General features: G+C 34.8%; 1 long non-coding RNA gene across 1 annotated transcript; it reads right to left on the bottom strand.

The window, feature by feature from the left end:
- Positions 1-12969: 12969 nt before the first annotated feature.
- On the bottom strand, positions 12970-14472 carry LOC138857093 (uncharacterized). Its single transcript, XR_011396053.1, has 2 exons — positions 13903-14472; positions 12970-13765 (listed from the first exon to the last, which is right to left on the bottom strand). It is a non-coding gene; the product is annotated as an uncharacterized lncRNA (long non-coding RNA).
- Between the last annotated feature and the right edge of the window lie 3457 nt (positions 14473-17929).

The following is a 17929-nucleotide window of genomic DNA, read 5'->3' as shown; positions in this document are numbered from 1 at the left end:
ACTTATACCAAATCTCTCTAAGATATCTCGTTAAATAAAAAAGTTTTCTATATAGCCACTTGATTCTGTTCCTTCAGTTTGTATGGCAGCCATATGTCATAGTAATCCGATCTGAACAATTTCTTCGGAGATTGCACCATTTCCACAGACAATAAAGGACGTACGCAAATTTTCATATCGATATCTCAAAAACTAAGAAACTTTTTCGTGACGAAGTGCTCTCATAAACTTAGTTCGTCAGACCTTTCGGGTCACCGTTACAACCACAGAAATATGGTCTGATCATCAAGCGTAACAAAGCTCAAAATTTTATTAATCGGAGGAGTAATGGAAAAACTTAGACCTTGTTTATAAATGTTTTAGGTTTTTAACCTCAATGAGTTCTATAACCGCCTAGTAATCTTTTTCTATGTATTTGGTTTTTATTTCCGTACCGACTCTTATTGGAAGGTTAAAAATATTTAAACCAACGATGTCATAAGCAGTAATTTCAGTTGGCCTGCCTACAACTTTTACACAGCCGAGGAAAAAAATCGTGCTTCAATTTATTCTGAACTGCTTTATGTCAAAATAAAGCACGCTGAAGGCGCTAGTCAAACACTCCAATAGCAAAGTATCATACTCTGAGTATCAAGCATTTTAGAAACGTATGAAGCCCATACTATGGACATAAAAAAATTTCCTCTTCGGGTTTGCATGTATTTCGCATACCCATGTGTAGAACTTAATACATTGTACAATATTACAGAGCAATAACTGGACACAGAGTTGCACCTGCAGCGGAACTATAGCGACACAATGAATTCCCTGAACCATACCTGCTTACCACAATTTCAATCGATTTCCGAACAATTGCATTTTTATGCGCACAATAACAACTCCGAAGCAACGTCGAAATTACCTCCGCTGTGCATAACAATATAAATGGGCGTGGCTCGCACCATGTTTCGTCTGCACCACGCATAATTGAAGTGGCGTAAAGTATGCTTGCATACTTTTTATGACTGTTTCATGGGAATCGCGGCAAATGTTTGGCGCGAAGCAGATGTCCGCTTTCCAAAGAAGGTACGGTAGATGAGTAGGTGTCCGGTAGTTGTAATTAAAAGAACCTTTTAAGCCTAGCTGGCCACAGACAGCGCAACAATTAAAACAGTCAACGCGAACAATATACAATAATACAATGCATATACATGTATCATATATGTATAGGTGTGTATGAGAAAGCGTGTATGTGTGTGGATAAATGAAAAGTGTGGCCGCGAACAAGTGAATGTGGCTTTACATGAAATGGGATGCGTCCGGCCAACAGACAATAATAACAATAATAGATGACAACATTGGCAATGGCAATGAAGAGGCACATACAAACCATGCCACATGTACGCACAACAACCGGGACTTATACAAATACAAAGCTACTTTCAACACATGCATATGGAGATAACAATAAAAGCCGCTTTGGAAAAAATGTGGCTTTTAAAAGCATTTTTCGAATGCGCGTGTTAATTTATTGTTGCAATGACATTGTGTATTGTGGTGTGCATGTATTGGTGTATGTTTCAAGTGTGTGTGTCTATGTGTTTGTTGCAATAGCTGAAGTAACAAAACTTAACCACAGAATATAACAATAGAATTTTTTCTCGATAAATTGAGATATACTTTGTGGCGCAGTTAAAAAACAGTAAGCATAGTATGGCAACATTGTTTTGGTTGCCAAAATTTTGTTCAACATGCAATGCTTGTTGTTGCGAAATGGGTGAATAAATGAATTGTGAATGTAGTTGCTGATAAACAAGCAAAATTAAAATTGCTCAAAATTCTCTGAAATTCGCTGAAATTCAATTAAAAGCCAGTTTAACGAAGTGTCTCTCCTCTTAATTATTTTGCGACTATATTTGCTATGTTAAACAAATTATTGTTGTAGTTTATACTTAGCTGATTTTTATATAAATATTTATAATCGCCAAAGCTTTCAGTTCATGCTCATCTAACAGAGGAAGGAAAAAAGAGAGCTTTTAATATAAAAGAAAATCATCTTAGAGACTCGAGTTTTGTGCCAGCAAGGTATATTAGAGTCTATAAATACATTTTTCTCATGACCGATTTTCTGTTCTGTTCTTACTTCAAAAAATCCAAAGACTACCGAAACTTTGACAGTAATACTGGGTAAGTGAAGATTTGCTCGGCAAAATCTATCGAGAACCAGTAGTACATATATATACTAAACATTCTTTACTAAAGATCTCACGAAAGTTAGAGGCTCAATCTCTACTCGTGAACTGTCATCAACGTTAAACTTAATTTCCAATAGGTTCGAAATTAAAACCAAACAAGTAGAAGTGAATTATTCCTCTCGGTGGAGGAGCTTGCCAGGGTAGCCGAAATTGAAGACAATAAAGTCGAAGTAAAGTATACCACACAAAATATAAAGAGAAGCTGAGAGCAATTACAAACTCCTCAGCCGCCATTTCACCACACCATTTTACGGAAACTCAGCTAACTCTAGTCAATCCTGTTAAAAATGTCTCAGAAACGCTATTATACTTGAAACCTCAAATGAGAGAATCAGTATGAAAAACTAACCTTAAAATACCTAACCAGCCTTCCACACTATTATATTAAATACAGACAAAAGCGTTGGAGGAAAAAAATTAAGCACATTAACCACAGCTTGAAACGCAACGCTTGATACATATGTATATATGCTTATGAGACGATTTGCCACTATTTTAGTAATGCACAATAATTGATTTCCGCGGTTGGCAGCATTAGCGCGCCCAGCCGAATTTATAGCACTAATTGGAATGCCGAAAATCCGGGCCACTGAAATACACAATTAACAAATGCCGAACGGAGTGCGAGCACAGTTCGGGGTGAGTGAGTGAATTAGGTCCACACGCGCTGGTTGTTTCAGTGACTAACTCCGAATGACTGCGCCCACTCTCACCACACACACAAACAGAAACAACTACACGGGAATCAGGCTTGGCTTTTGTTCTCTAGCCACATTGCATTGTATTAAGTAGGAGAATTCGTTTTCAGTTTTTCGTTTTGCGGTCAGTCGGACAAATTGTGCTGCAAATTTTCTATTTTACTGTACATATAATATTTCTGAAGCCAACGTAGTGCATTAAAAGCCTCAGTTTCATTGTGTTCGTGTATTCATTTGTGTGCGCGCAGTCATTGAATACAAACCACAATGTCATTTAGGCTTTTACGCAATGTTGAAGCGGTGCATATTTTTGAGTTGCGGAGAGTCAAATTCTGCTTAATTAGCTGTAATATGGTATGAAAGCGTATAGCGCCTAAATGTATGCTGGCAAATGCAATACTCTATAAGTTAGGTGGAATCTTGGAAAGGCTTTATTTACTCTTACTAAGCTATTAAAGGTAGAGTTCTGCACTCTAGTTAAAGATCTACATGGAGAATCATCTAATCGTTTTTTTTTTGATCTCGACGTCAGCTTCCGAGAATTCCTCTGGCTAAATCAATCATAACTACGAGCATTAGTCCTTGAGGCATTCTGTCTGGCCTCAAAAGGCAACTTGCTTCTATTGAGAGTATCAACAGTACGAATTTTTTAATGAAGTACTCGCAACATATAGCGTCAGAACACACGTCAGCTACTAGATTATGAGTTTTTTTTTCAAATTTATACTTAATGGTAGTCCAAAATAGTTTCTAAACAGCAGAAGAAAATTTGAGAGTGATTTTACACAATAAACAAAGCTAAATGCCGTCGAATGTCGCCAAATGCATTTTCCGTATTTTTTTCATAACCGAAGGCTCTTTCTTTCTTATCTGCACATTATTCATTTTGGATTAATCGCACCGTTAGTCACATCTTTTAGGCGCATGATTTATATTCAGCATGCGTATTTAACTAAAACTTTATAAATAATTTTTAAGTAATTTATTTCCATACTTTTTCGCTCTAAAAATTAAGAACAAAGAATAAAAAGAGAAACTTTATAAGACACGTTCACCACAGCTGTTTGCGAAATTATTTGCCAATTGCTCAGCGCTTCTAATCATAAACGCTAATATCAAAGCCAAAAGGTAGGCAACACTTTCCAAAAAAATATTACAAAAGAAATTTAGCATTCTTCACACTAATATATCTTACCTTAATAGCGTTAAAAGTACTTACTATATGAACTCTCAACTCTACTTAGCCCACAATTTTTTTGCAATTTTCACACAAAATGACAGAGAGTAAGAAAAAAGCTTCGTATTTTAGTTCTTTTTTTATTTAGAAAATTCGCATAAAGGCAATTGAATACCAATTGTTATTGAAAGCTCAACTCGACAACTGCTGGCACACGCAAACTGTAGCATATGTTGCGGCACTAACAGATTATTGAACAACTCCCGCGACATAGCAGTTAATTTGAAATTGAATACATAAACTTTTGTACAAAAGATATTAATCTTAGTTTGCCTAAATTTATGCGCAACTTTTTGGCAAAAAAAAAAAAAGTAAATAAACTGTTTATGGCTGTGGCGCCTGAATGTAGGCAACGCGCACAGTAAAGCGCTACGTATAAGCGCACAAATGGGCACAACACGCGTTTGCTAACTGTTTATCAATCATTTGTATAAAGTTATACGCATTTTCGTTTAATATATTTCACTGCGCTATTTATACGTTAACGGCATTTCAATTTCAATATGGCATTCGTTTACGATAACGATTTTTAATCACGGCATGCAAAATGAATTAATTGCGATATTTCGTAGAAATGTAATATATATGTATATGTGTGAATACGTGTCTATAAAGAATGCCCAGTTAAAGTGCCCATAAATATGCAACGCGTAATCAAGCAATCAGAAAGTTTCCGCGCACGCATTCAATCGGAAGTATAAACAAAGGCAAAAGGAAGCGCGCAAAATGTAAGAGGAACAGCCAAAAGCCAAGACAATATGAGCTGAATTGAGCAGCAATTGCAATTTGAGTAGTGCATTGTAGAAGAAGAAGAAGAGTTAAATGGGAAAATGTAGTGCCGCGACCGTGAGCAACACCACACGCGCACACACATGCGCACGCGCGCCCATATTTGTTTGTCAGCATATGAATAAGTGTATATAAATTGTTATATCTGCATATTTATTTCATACTTTATGATTGCCTGGGCGCGCGTCAGCCGCAGAATATATGCTTCGTCTACAGCGCGCACCCCGCGTCTTCTTGCCAAAATAACAACAAAATGGAGGTAAAACGAACACAACAAAAAGCGATACGCATGATTAATGTATGCTTGTGCAGGAGCAGGCAGCTGGCAAACAGCGTTACCCGGATATATGCTCAAACCTCCTTCGTTTGCCACATACTGCGTCGATATATGCCGTCACCTCTTTGCAGCGCCTACACACACAGCCAAACACTTGAGTTGCATCTGATTCCCGTTATGGCAGTGTCACTGCACATATTCTACGCTCGGCCATGTGTAGCTTATGTATGGACCTGTCTACTGCTCGCCATTCTTCATTGTTATTGTCATGGCTGGTTTGCTCGTCTCCCGTACGCTGGCGTTGTTGCTCTTGATGCCTGCCGTTGCAGCCATTTTGTATGCAACTATTTATGGCCACATATAACAACACTTTTACAACATTGTTGCCGCTTTGCTGCTATCACACATGCTTCTACATACACACACACACACACGCATTGTTCGGTTGGTTCCATCAAATTCATTATGTTGTTGCTGTTTTTGGTGCTGTTTTGTATGTGCGAGGAACGCATACTTAATTGAATGTGCATGGAAATTGTATTGATGTGGTGTGCAAATGGAAATGGCATGAGAAATTCTGGTGTGACATTTGCAAACTAAGGAGGCAGGGGGAGGAATGCCAAACTATTTTGATGCAATGTGTTTTTAAATTTAAATTTATTTGGCGCTAAAAAAATCACGTTTACTGAGAACAATAAATGAATATTTTCTTGGAAACTCACATAGTCATAGAGAGATGTCAGACCGAAGAGAAATAGACGTACTCTCAGAACACTAAAGGTGGGTTGAAAGTAGTCATAAAGTGGAAATAATCTCTAATTTTAATCAAATATGATGAGATTTAACAAAAAGCTTACGGAAGAAAACGGAAAATGAAGAAGGATATTATTTATACTGATTCCAGAGAGCTTTAGAGATGTGTGATTATGCAGTTGAAAAAACCTGGTTGAAGCTAAGATAGGCATGGATTATGTCACAAATTTTCAAAGGAAAACAAAATGAAGCCCGATCTTTTTCATCCGGAGTAGTCTCAAAGTTGGTGTCACCAAACCGAGACACAATTTATAGTAACAGACTTATAAACACATAGATTAAGAAGAACATATCTTTAACTCTTTAAACCTTTTGCATATTTTTTTTTGTTTACCTACGCCTAACATAAGAATATGTAATTCAGCATAGGTTTGAAATGATCATTACGTTTTCGATATCTATCATAATCTTCTAAGTAGCTCAACGAAGAGATTATTAATATCAATTTTACATCCATATCGTGATTTCGTGAAATTCACAATGACTCTACAGAGAGTATTTCAGCTACGGCTTGTTTAACCACTGCTAAGTTGTGAGAAGAGAACAACATACCTTTGTACCTATGAAGAACTGACATTTGTCGAAATCACCGATCTCGGACCTTTATAGCATATAGCTGCCATGCAAACTAACCAATCAAAATCAGGTTTTTGAAAGGAAAGCTTATTTGATAAGATGCAATCGGTATAATCTTAGAATAAATAGTTCAAATCGGACCACTATAGCATATATCTGCCATATAAGCTGACGGACCAAAATACAGATAGAGATCTTTTAATACGCTCTTACGCTATAAAAAAAATGCATTTGTGAAGTGTATTATAGCTTCCAAGCAACCGAAATTAACGTTTTTGCTTGTTTTTAATTAATTACAAAACAGTACTCACATTCATGTTCTCATGCATAAATTCGAGTGATCCTCGAACACTTTATACACTAGCTAGCCGCACTTAAAGGGAACAAAAGAAATTTTAATGAATTACGAATAAAAAGGAAAGAGGTAGTAAGCACTTATAAATATTATTTAAAAATCAAGTGCTGACTTCATGAGTCCACCAGCTACCAAACTTATGCGCCAGTTAATCGTCCAACGCAAATGTCTATATCAGTTGTTTAGAGTGTTTGTGTTTCTAATTGTGTGTATATGTGTGTGCCTGTTATATGCAAAATCGGAAACCGGAAACACTATGTCTGCACACAAGACCACAAGTACGGCTGAAACTACACATAACCTCATAATACCAAGTGGCACACACACGTCTGCACATACCTAGATCTAGAGGCTTGCCAACATTCGTTTGCATATCACACACACACATACACTACCACACACTCGCATCACGCTTAACCTGTTCTAACAACTTATGCCTTCGTTATAGTGTTCGGCTAGTGCATTTGCCTTTCTACTTTCTTGCAGCTGTTGAACTTGCTACCTTCCTGCCACTAGTGCAGATATCCGGCCACTGTTGCCGTTCGTTACTCATCCGTCCCTCTCCACCGCTCTTGCTTGCAATTGGCTTAGGCGCATCGCATGACAATTACCCTTTTGCCTTTGTATTTCGTTGTTTCTTGCTTGTTGTTTTTTGTTAGGTTTATCTAGCTATTATTGTTGCTGTTGGTTGTTGGTCATGCAGCGCTCAGCATACTTGTTTATGTTGCATGCTACTCGTACATTGTTAGTTGTTGCAAAATCATCTCACATTTCCTGCGGTTTCCGCATCTTGAACACTGCCGTTGTTATTGTTTATTTGTTGTTTTTTTTTTGTTTTTGTTTTTTGTTCTGTTAGGGTCGCACAGACGTTGTCTGCTGTTAGTTGGGTCACTTGAAGTGGAATGCCACAACAACATCAGTCGAACGGTTCAAGTGCATCTGTGCGCATTTGGAAAGTTCAAGTTGAAATGATTTAATTAAATTTGATTTTATTGTCAAGTGCTTTTGGATTTGTTAAAACTGCTGGCAACAATTGTGTGGAACGTACAAATATTATGCACTTTTTTTTTGAAGCGTTGGAATCTAAAGAATTCTAACTAACAGACAGGATTTTTGACGAACCCAACCTTGCATGAGAATATTCTTGTCACACTTCATTTTTTAGCTTCTATTGCTTTAAGGTAAACCTGCTCGAAAGAAATTTATTTAACATGTCTTGGATAACGATTCATGCTGTAAGACTTTAGATCTGATCTAACAACTATCCATTTTAAGCCTCATTTAATCTTTACCGGTATGCTTTCTAAATTTTATAGTTTTCTGGGTCGAGTATATGAATGAAAACTATCCTATCATTCAATTTTAAACCTTCTCTGATAAATCCAAATCCCGCCAAATGGTTTCACTTAAACATTCCATAGAATTCTGTTTAGTCAAGTCTAATCATGCCCGATTATTTTGTATAAAATACCAGATACGCCATGAGTCAAGAATGCGGTTTAGTCTTAGCTTATTGGCTGTGATTTTTATTCCACATATTTTTAACATTTATATTGTCTATATGATATATGCAGCCATTTGCATTTATCCAACTATTGTTGTATTTGGCAGCTGCATATTTTCACATTAATTGACTGCGTTGCCGTTAGCGTCCAAACTAATCTGCAGCTACTTCTGCCGCTCATCCACTTTTGTGCACTTTTTCACATGCCAATACGTTAGAGATTTGCCGGAATCAAAGCTGAGATATGCATTTGTATTGAGGTGAAATTCCAATTCAAATAACAAAAGCAAAACAGAATCAGAAGACCATACTAAAAGGGCGCAAAAGACGTAAATTGTATGTTTGTGACTAATGGATAGGGGATAAGTTTAAAAAAAGAACGATAAAGATAAAAACAAAGACAAAAAACGCAAGGAATTTAATTGATTTTATGCACCTTGACAGCTGGGAGCGATTTGTATTTGCATGTACACTCAAACTAGAATAAACAAGACAAGTCTCAATGACCCAGCAGGAAATCGGTATGTGAAGTTAGTTGCTTGAGATCATAGCGGAAAAATGTGAAGTTATGAAAATATAGCTTTGAAAAAAGGAGATAAAATTTTTTGTTAGATAGCAATGTTAAAAATTTCTTAATATATTATCAAAACGAACATTTTTTGTAAAAAATAGAAATGTACCTCTAACATTACGGCTTCCAAAAGTGACAACAAAATATATGAGATTTGTTTTTACTCTTCTAGCTGATTACTAACTCAAAAAAGCTATCCATAAAAGCTAATCCACCTTTGTGAAGCCCAAAGCTCAGAAAAGAGCTTTAAAAACTTGAATTGCATAGTTTTCAATTATAAAGTTTTTTAAAGGATTTATTAAAACCGTCAAAAATCTATTTGTAATCGATTTCGATTTAAAGCTCATTTTTTGCCAACTTGAAAGGCTCTCAGGCTTACCCTATTGTCTCGATAAGCAATATATGTAGATAACATAGAAAATAGGAGATTTTTTCGACATAGGAGGCTTATAGAAAAAGTTTTCTTCGGTGAAATTGTTACCAAAAAGCTTCGTCTCAAAAGCTTACATATGCGATAGTTACTAAAAGCAGGTAACGTAATCCAAAATGCTGCAAAAATATAGAAATTTTAAACCTAATACCTAAACTCTTTAAGAAATCAAATTCTATAAATTTAAAGCAGTTTGATGCAGTTAAAGTACTATTGTAAATGAAATTTCTTATTGGATATGAAACAATAAACATAATATTGTGCTCACGTCTTGCCTCGAAACGCTTACATACGTACCGAATCCTCCAACAATTCAGCGCATACCCAAGCAGCCAACGCTGAACTCTATACCTTCAAGTGGGTGTGCGTCACGGATGAATTGGAATTTTTCATCAAACATACAAACCACTTTTTGGCATTCGATTTATTTGAAAGGGATTTTTTTTTTAATTTCAATTCGCTCATCTTGCACCGCTGCACTTTTATTTGCACAACTATACATAACTGTACCATATTTTTGCGTTTTTATTATTGTGTTTGTCAATGTATTTGCGCCAGCAATCGTTGTACAAGTATATCTGCGAAATTTACATTTTTAAACTATTTTCCTGGAAAACAATAACAAATGCGCAGAAAAATATAGTGATATCGCCAAGGTGCATATGTATGTGTGTACTATTTGTGGGTATATAGTAGCAGCTGGCGCATCGGAGGATGCATTCATTTAGAGCAATATATTTGCTTAGCCACAAATATATAGCTGCGATGGATTCAATGACACTGGCAATAAAGACAAACAAATCAACTGGAGTTGCAATAAAAAAAAATACAATTTTCAAATGAAAACAATAAAAGGAATTGCAAAAAAGTTCCGCTGACAATGCGAAACAAAGCAAAACACTTGACTTTTCAAGTTGAAAAATAAATTAAATTTGCTGGTTGACCAGAGCGCAGACTATGTTGCCACCTGAATACGGCAAACCAACACACATACATATATAAGGGAGTTTAAAAAACGCACCGCACACAATTCCGACTTTTGTGGCTGCATTTATATAACAAAATATGCACAATGCAGACAGCAAAAAATAAATAAAACATAGTAAACTGTAAAGGCAATAAGCTGCAACAATATATATACCTATGTGTCTGTGCAACACCAATAGCTATGTGCCAACAAACAGCAATATCAATAGCTTAGATTATAGAAATAGACAAATCGACAAATCAAAAGTGGAAAAGTTTGAAAATACTGCAACTAATAACACTCACTTCGACCTCTTTTACTTGCGCTCGCGTTTTGTATATTTTTCGTTGAAATACAAACCCCATCCTGACATGCCACTCAATCAGCAACCACAACCACCAGCGTAGTTGGCTAACAACGAAACCGCACTTTCAATTGCCTGCATATATTGTTAGCCATATTGTTGCCATACCGATTTTCGATTGTTTTTGGCTGTTATGACTGCAGCAAAGCAATAGTTTTAACAATACCGGTGTGTGGTAGCAGCACATACATATGCACAAGCATATGCTTGACGGCAATGACTGCAGCGTGCACCTACAACGCGCACAAGGTGGCAAGGCCGCTGCGGTATAATAAACTAAAAATATTTAATATATACATATATGTATATTTATATATATATATGTATATGTATATATTTATACCTTTTTATAAGCATTTAGTTATTTGGAGCGGCAACAACTACAAAAACTTAAATAGCATATCCTTACTGATTCTCAGATTTCGTTTGGTTGATTTTCGCCTTTGGCAAAGCAAATCAATTCAAACCACTGACAAGCTGCCAGACAGGTAGGCAGGCAGTTAGTGAGCTATTTGAAGTTTTTCGATTAAAATTCAATGCGATAGGTTGTTGGTGAAAATAGGCGGTTTTGGCGCAACCAAAAATGAGGCATGCATATAATGTAGATTTGTTTTCGTACTTTACATTTTGACCTAGTTAGAGCTATTTAATTTCTGATTTATTTATTTTTTATTTTTATTATTATAATTTTTTTTTTTTGTATGCAAACCTTGACTAGTGAAATAAGTGCTTACATTATTTCCATTGGCTTGAAAATTTTGTATGAAAAACGTATATAATATATATTTTATCATGTATACATTTCAATATATGTATATGCGCATCGAAAATTTTTATTTTCGCAAATAAATATTTATAATAATGGAGAATGCAATAAAATATTATAATATTTAATAACAAATAAATAAAAAATAAGATAACGTCAGGATGCAAAAACAACCGTTATATATGATCTCCAATTACTTACCTCTCAAACTGTCGTTGTTTAATATACAGTACAATTTTACATGGGCGCCCAAAAGTATGCCACGAGCACTGATCTATCTTATAAACCCACTATAATATATTATTCCACAGCCTGTCAAACTGTAAAGTTTTTCTTTTCAATTAAGATGCAATTTTTCCTTTTCTCCACAATAAGCTGCCTATTTGTATCGAAACACTATAGGATATAGCAGCCATGCAAACTAACCGATCAAAATCCAATCCTTGTATGTACATTTTTTTTGACAAGACAACTTCACGAAATGTGGTAAGGCTATAATCTACAAACAAATTGGTCCAATCGGATAACTATAGCCTATAGCTGCCACACAAACTGGTCGATCAAAATCCGGCCTTTATATGGTAGACTGTTTTATTTGGAAAGATATCTTTACACAATTTTTGCATGGATTATTATCTAAGGCAATATTGCAATCTCCTAAAAAATTGTTCACAACGGACGGCTATTGCACATAGCTGCCATACAAACTGACCGATCAAAATCAATTCCTTGTATGGGAAACTCTTTTATTTGGTTATATATCTCCACGAAATTTGATATAGACTATTTTTCAAGGTAACGCTATAATCTTCGAATAAATTGTTCAGATCGGAACACTATCGCATATAGCTGTCATACAAACTGACCGACCCAAATTAAGATAAAGATCTTTTTATATCCTTTTATGCTATAAGAAATGCATCTGTGAAGGGTATTAAAGCTTCGGTGCAAATAATGCTAAAATTTTTTCTTGTTTTTTAATTATATTTCTTTAGAATATATTACTATAACATTTTTTTATTATCTTATTTTATACCAAGCAACAACTCATACAATATTTTTATATCCGAAATACTAAATGTCAAGCGAAAACTTGATTTACAACAATACAATACAAAGTGATATAACACAGGTATTACAACAACCATGCAAAATATTTCAGTTCTATTTGAGTTTGTGAAGAACTGTGCCAGCAAAGATTTTGAAAAGTTGAGCGCAAAATCTAAGCGACTCAAGAGTAATGCACGTTTGAGCGTAAAGAAAAATTAACTCAAGCATTAGTCATGGCGTAATGCAATTGCATTCAAACTGTAAAAACCCACAAGTTTTGTGATGCTGAAAATGTATATTTAATCATAGTAACATGTTAATTGGTTAGAAACGAGAAATTTTTATATATTTCATTTTATTATGAAATTTAAAGGAATTAACTTTCACTTTAATTTTGAAAGTTGTTAAATTATTAAACTTTTTACAATAATTTTCAATTATTATACCTAATTTTTTTACGTACTTTTATAATTATTATTTACATCGTTTTACAACTAAAGGTTATGGGTTTTTTTTTATAAATAATTATAGTTTTTTCGAACATTTTTGGAACATTTTTTAAGCAACTAACAATAAATAATTTTGTTTTAGAAGTAAGCATTAAAACATTTATAAAATAAATATTAAAAATATTTACAGTTTTATACATATTAACAAAGCACATTTAGATGCATGAAATTCACAAAATTTCACATCAAATGCATAAAATATTTTTGTCAAAGAAAAATTATGCTAAATTTCACTAAACTATCACAATATTCACTTAGACTTCATAACATATTTGTGTTTGCTTATTTCAGATTGACTAAGTCTAGCACTAAGGCTGCCATACTCGTTTGTATTTGGCGCTTGCACTGCCCTTCCATTACAAAAATTCCATTTTCTAACTAAACGTATTCAAAATCGAACTGATGAAAGGTATCTCCTCATCGTCTTTGCTGACGACACGCTCCTCATCATCATCCTCATCATCATAGTCGTGATGTCTAATCTTATGTGGATATGCATAATTTAAGGCAACAAAAAGCGAAATAATAGTAGCCACCACCAGAAGCGCCACCAAAACTGCAATAACTGTCTTCTTTACACAGCCCATGGCGTTTAAAACCGTTGCGTTGAAGAATGCACTATAATCTGCAAAGCAAACAAAAAAACATATATAAATACCAGACCAAATAAGGCTTCATAGTGTTTATCAACAAAAGAAAAAATAGTGCATGAAGTAGAAATCAAAATAAAATTCACAAAATTCTTGCATTTCTACACGTTACCTCAACTCACACGCCAAACAAGTTAACCGCTGAACACTTCGTCACTGACTGCGCGTCTATTTTATAAAAACACGAAAAAATATCACGTCGACTGACAACAAACCCATGTAATGAGACGGCACGGGCTTTTAAGCGACGCTCATTCGTACGCTCACAAACAGCTGTCTGTAAGCGATGAGTCAGTCGGTCAATTGGTGAGCAGTATCGCTGGTTCTAGTGATCTTCACTGCTACTGTTGGTATGACAGGCGAAAATAATAGAAAATTAATATATAGTAGCCACTTAACGCTTAGCGACTTCGATGAGCCATGCGCGCATACTCTCCACGCGATAAATGATTCAATACATCGCTAAGTCTCGCTAATAAGACTATGTAACAAGTATTTTTTTTTCAAATACTTTGAGCATGTTTGTTGTTTACGTACAGTGGCGCAATTCGCCGGTGATAATGGTGACTAACCAGAGGTGCGAGAAAGTAGTTGCTGAGTGAAACAGGTGGTCGAGACAGTTAGCGTGAGTTGGCAGATTTGGTACGGTAGCATTGAAAGTAGATTAGTTGAGGTATAAGATGTGATACTTGTGGTTACTTTCTAAATCCAGTCTTTTATTATATAGAATTATTTTATTAAAAATATTTGTCCTTAAACTGTTGTATTATATTCTCTCATTTAAAGTTGTTTTGTTTTTTTATTTTTTCTTGATTGTTTTAAAGTGTCGAATATTACATATTTAATTCCATAAACATTAACTCTTAACCACCGTATACTTTGTCACGCGCCGAACCAAAACCGTTCAAAGCAAGCCAATTTTGTTTGCGAGTGTCTATGAGAATTATGGCGTGAACAACAAAGAAAACAGCGGTTAACAATTTTAAATATATGAAAATGTTGTCGAACAGCTTTAGAATATATCTCTTTACTGCAATATTCTATGCACAGTTATTTATCACACATGTAAATTCATGAATTTTTTAAAATTTTTATGCAAATTCATATAACTCCGTAATTTGTACTCGCTATTATTTTTTAATAACCCCATTAAAGTTTTTGTTCAATTAATTTTTCTGTTAAATGAATTTGAAGAATAAATTTTCTTGAAAATAAAAACTGCAGACAAATCATGTATTTTGCAGACTAAGAAACGGATATATTAAAAGAAAAAAGACGAATCTTTCTAGTAATAGTTTTAGAGGATTAGGACTCTTGCAGGTGTTACACAGGGCAACTTATCGATAATTACTGATCATCGATGGAAATATCGAGTGATCTCTAATGAACGTTTTTAGAAGTATTAGGAGTATTTTTCAAGTGAGTATTCTACAGATATCTGTAATTAAAGTCTATGAATAATTAGAACAAAGCGGATTCTAATAATATGATATTGCCTTGGATAATAAATAATATTGTAGAGCGAAAAAAGCATTTTTTTTTTTTTTGCTTAGCCTGGGGGTAAAATCTGTAGATTATAAAAAAGAACATTTTTGGACAAAAAAAAAAAATTTTATAATCTCTGGAGGCGGCGCACTCTGTTTTAAAGTAAATTTTGGAGTTAAAATTTTTATTTCGTAAAAAAATTTTGATAAGTGTTCTAGAAGCTGTGGAGAGTCCTCTTTCTAGCCTATTAAAAGTTATCAACTTAAAAACAATTTTTTTGATCATTATTGGAGTTTTAAAAAAGTCTTAAACTACAACATGCATTCTTTAAGCGTTAAAATAAATTTTGAGTCAAATACCGCCACATTCGGTAAATTTTATATATATATAAAGAGTTTAAGCCAAAAATAATTTTTTCTCATCTAAAAAAATGTTTAACCGAAATTTACTTTAGTCAGTATGACAGCTATATGTTATAGTGGTGCGATATAGGCGATTCCGATAAATGAGCAGTTTCTTGTGGAGTAAAAAGTTTGTGCAAAATTTCAGATTGATGTCTCAGAAACTAAAGGACTACTTTGCGTGTATGCAGACAAACAGACATGCCTAAATCGACTCAACTCGTCATTATTTCTGAACAGGGTATACAAATTTAAAAAGTGTAGCGATAATTGCACTTAAAATGCAGACAACGTATTCTGGTGGTAACACCAAATGTTGCATGGACAAAAAGCAATAATAGCGCAACAGCAAGAAAGTAATAATATCACACTACAATAACGAGAAGGCATGCACAATAATGCATAAATAAAACAAGTGTTAAAATTGCTTCGATAGTGGCAATAAGAGGCGCGTCAGAAGGCGCCACCAGCTAGACAGCAACAAAAAATAGTGCAAATATATTAAACGTTTGGGAAAAGTGCGACATTTTTTAAACGTATAAAACTCAGAGAAGATGGAAATGTGCAAAAATTGTAATAGCGATGGCCTGCTCAAGCCAGGAGACTGCATTGGGTAAGAGCTAGCAGCAGACAACGAAGGCTAGTAGTATGTAAGCTTTTGTGCTAGTAATGAAAATGCAAAAACAAAACCAAAGATTGAAAAGACTTGCAACAATACTTTGCTACAAGAAGTGGAAAAAATGCAATCACTGTTAATGCTTGATAAAAAAAAGACGAGAAAATGCAGTCTGGCGGAAAGCGACTATAACCCGAGTGGCATCAACACCGATGGCAACGAAAACTGTTAATTTATGTGAAGATAAATAGTAATAGTGGTGTGATAATAATAGACAATAATGGCAACAAGACACACAAACAAATATAATAGCGTCTAAAGGGTCAGACAGGTGCAAAGGGAAACGATGTTGTGTGTGTAGAAAAGGGGATGAGTAGAAAAATGTGGATGTCTGCAGTGGTCTTTCAACTTTTACGGTGTTTGGCTTTTAGCTTTGTTACGTACACAATTTTTTTCTTTTACGATTTTTTTAATAAAACTATTTCACATATTATGTTTCAAAAACCATTGTACAAGTTTTAGCTGACAGAGACATTTCGAAACCGCTATTCTCAACAAAATTATTTACTTTTCTAACTTCTAATATAGGTATTTTGTTGTTGTTTGTGACCAAGACTATTTTAGTGAAAAATGCAGTAAAAACCAAGAGCACAGCAGCAAAAATAGCTGTATCTCACCAAATGCCTAGAAATAATTTATTTAAGCGAAAGCAAAAAATCAAATAAAAATCACTGAAACCAAAAAAATGTACGAAAGCGAAAAAATTTCGTATAGAAAAGGGAAAACAAAATGTTGCAATAAATTCGCGTCAGCAACCACAATTTTTCACACCAACGCGCGGCTGTTGTTGTTGTATTAACAACGCCACAAGAATTTAATGCATTAACAGCGTTTTCTCAGCACACTCACACAGTTACATGCAAAGCGTGTTTGGCCATTCAAGCCAATCAGCAGCGTTTTAGTTATTGTTGTTGTTGCACTCCTTTATTTGCTATTAAAGTTATATGCGCTTACTTTGCCCCAAAGTTACAAGTATTTTCAGCATACAACCTTCAGCTGCCGAATAGCAAGCCGCATGCACAGCATAACGCTCACTCTTACTACTTAAATTAACAACAGTAACAAACAACAATAGTGAAGTGAAAAAAAGACGCCAACAATAACATACAACGCGCCAGCATCAGACAACACGGCATTGTTACGCAAATTACACACGCGACTCTCGGAGGAAACGAAAAATTCCTTATTTTATTACTTGGCATGCCTTTGGGAAACACGTCGACATGAATTTAAATATATTTGAGGTATGAGTACATATCCTTGTAGTGAGCGCTACTTGCTACTGTCTTCAACCGCGCTCAACGGTTTGACACCTACGGCAGCAGCAGCTTTGGTGGCTTGATTGGAGTTGCAATGCCATTTGTTTCCACATTTTTTCTGTTGTCTATGCCAAGACCAGCAATGCTTCATTATTCGCACCTCCTTTTATACATAGATACATATATACATACATACATACACAAATAAACAATGGCACACCTACATTCATATACACACATATATGTCTACATATGTTAAATACACACAAATGCATGCTTGTAATTGTCTCGTATGATTGTGCTGTTGTACTTTGTTAC

Source organism: Bactrocera oleae, chromosome 4 (assembly GCF_042242935.1).
Source record: "Bactrocera oleae isolate idBacOlea1 chromosome 4, idBacOlea1, whole genome shotgun sequence".
Classification (NCBI taxonomy): domain Eukaryota; kingdom Metazoa; phylum Arthropoda; class Insecta; order Diptera; family Tephritidae; genus Bactrocera; species Bactrocera oleae.
This window is presented reverse-complemented; position numbering and strand designations above follow the sequence as displayed.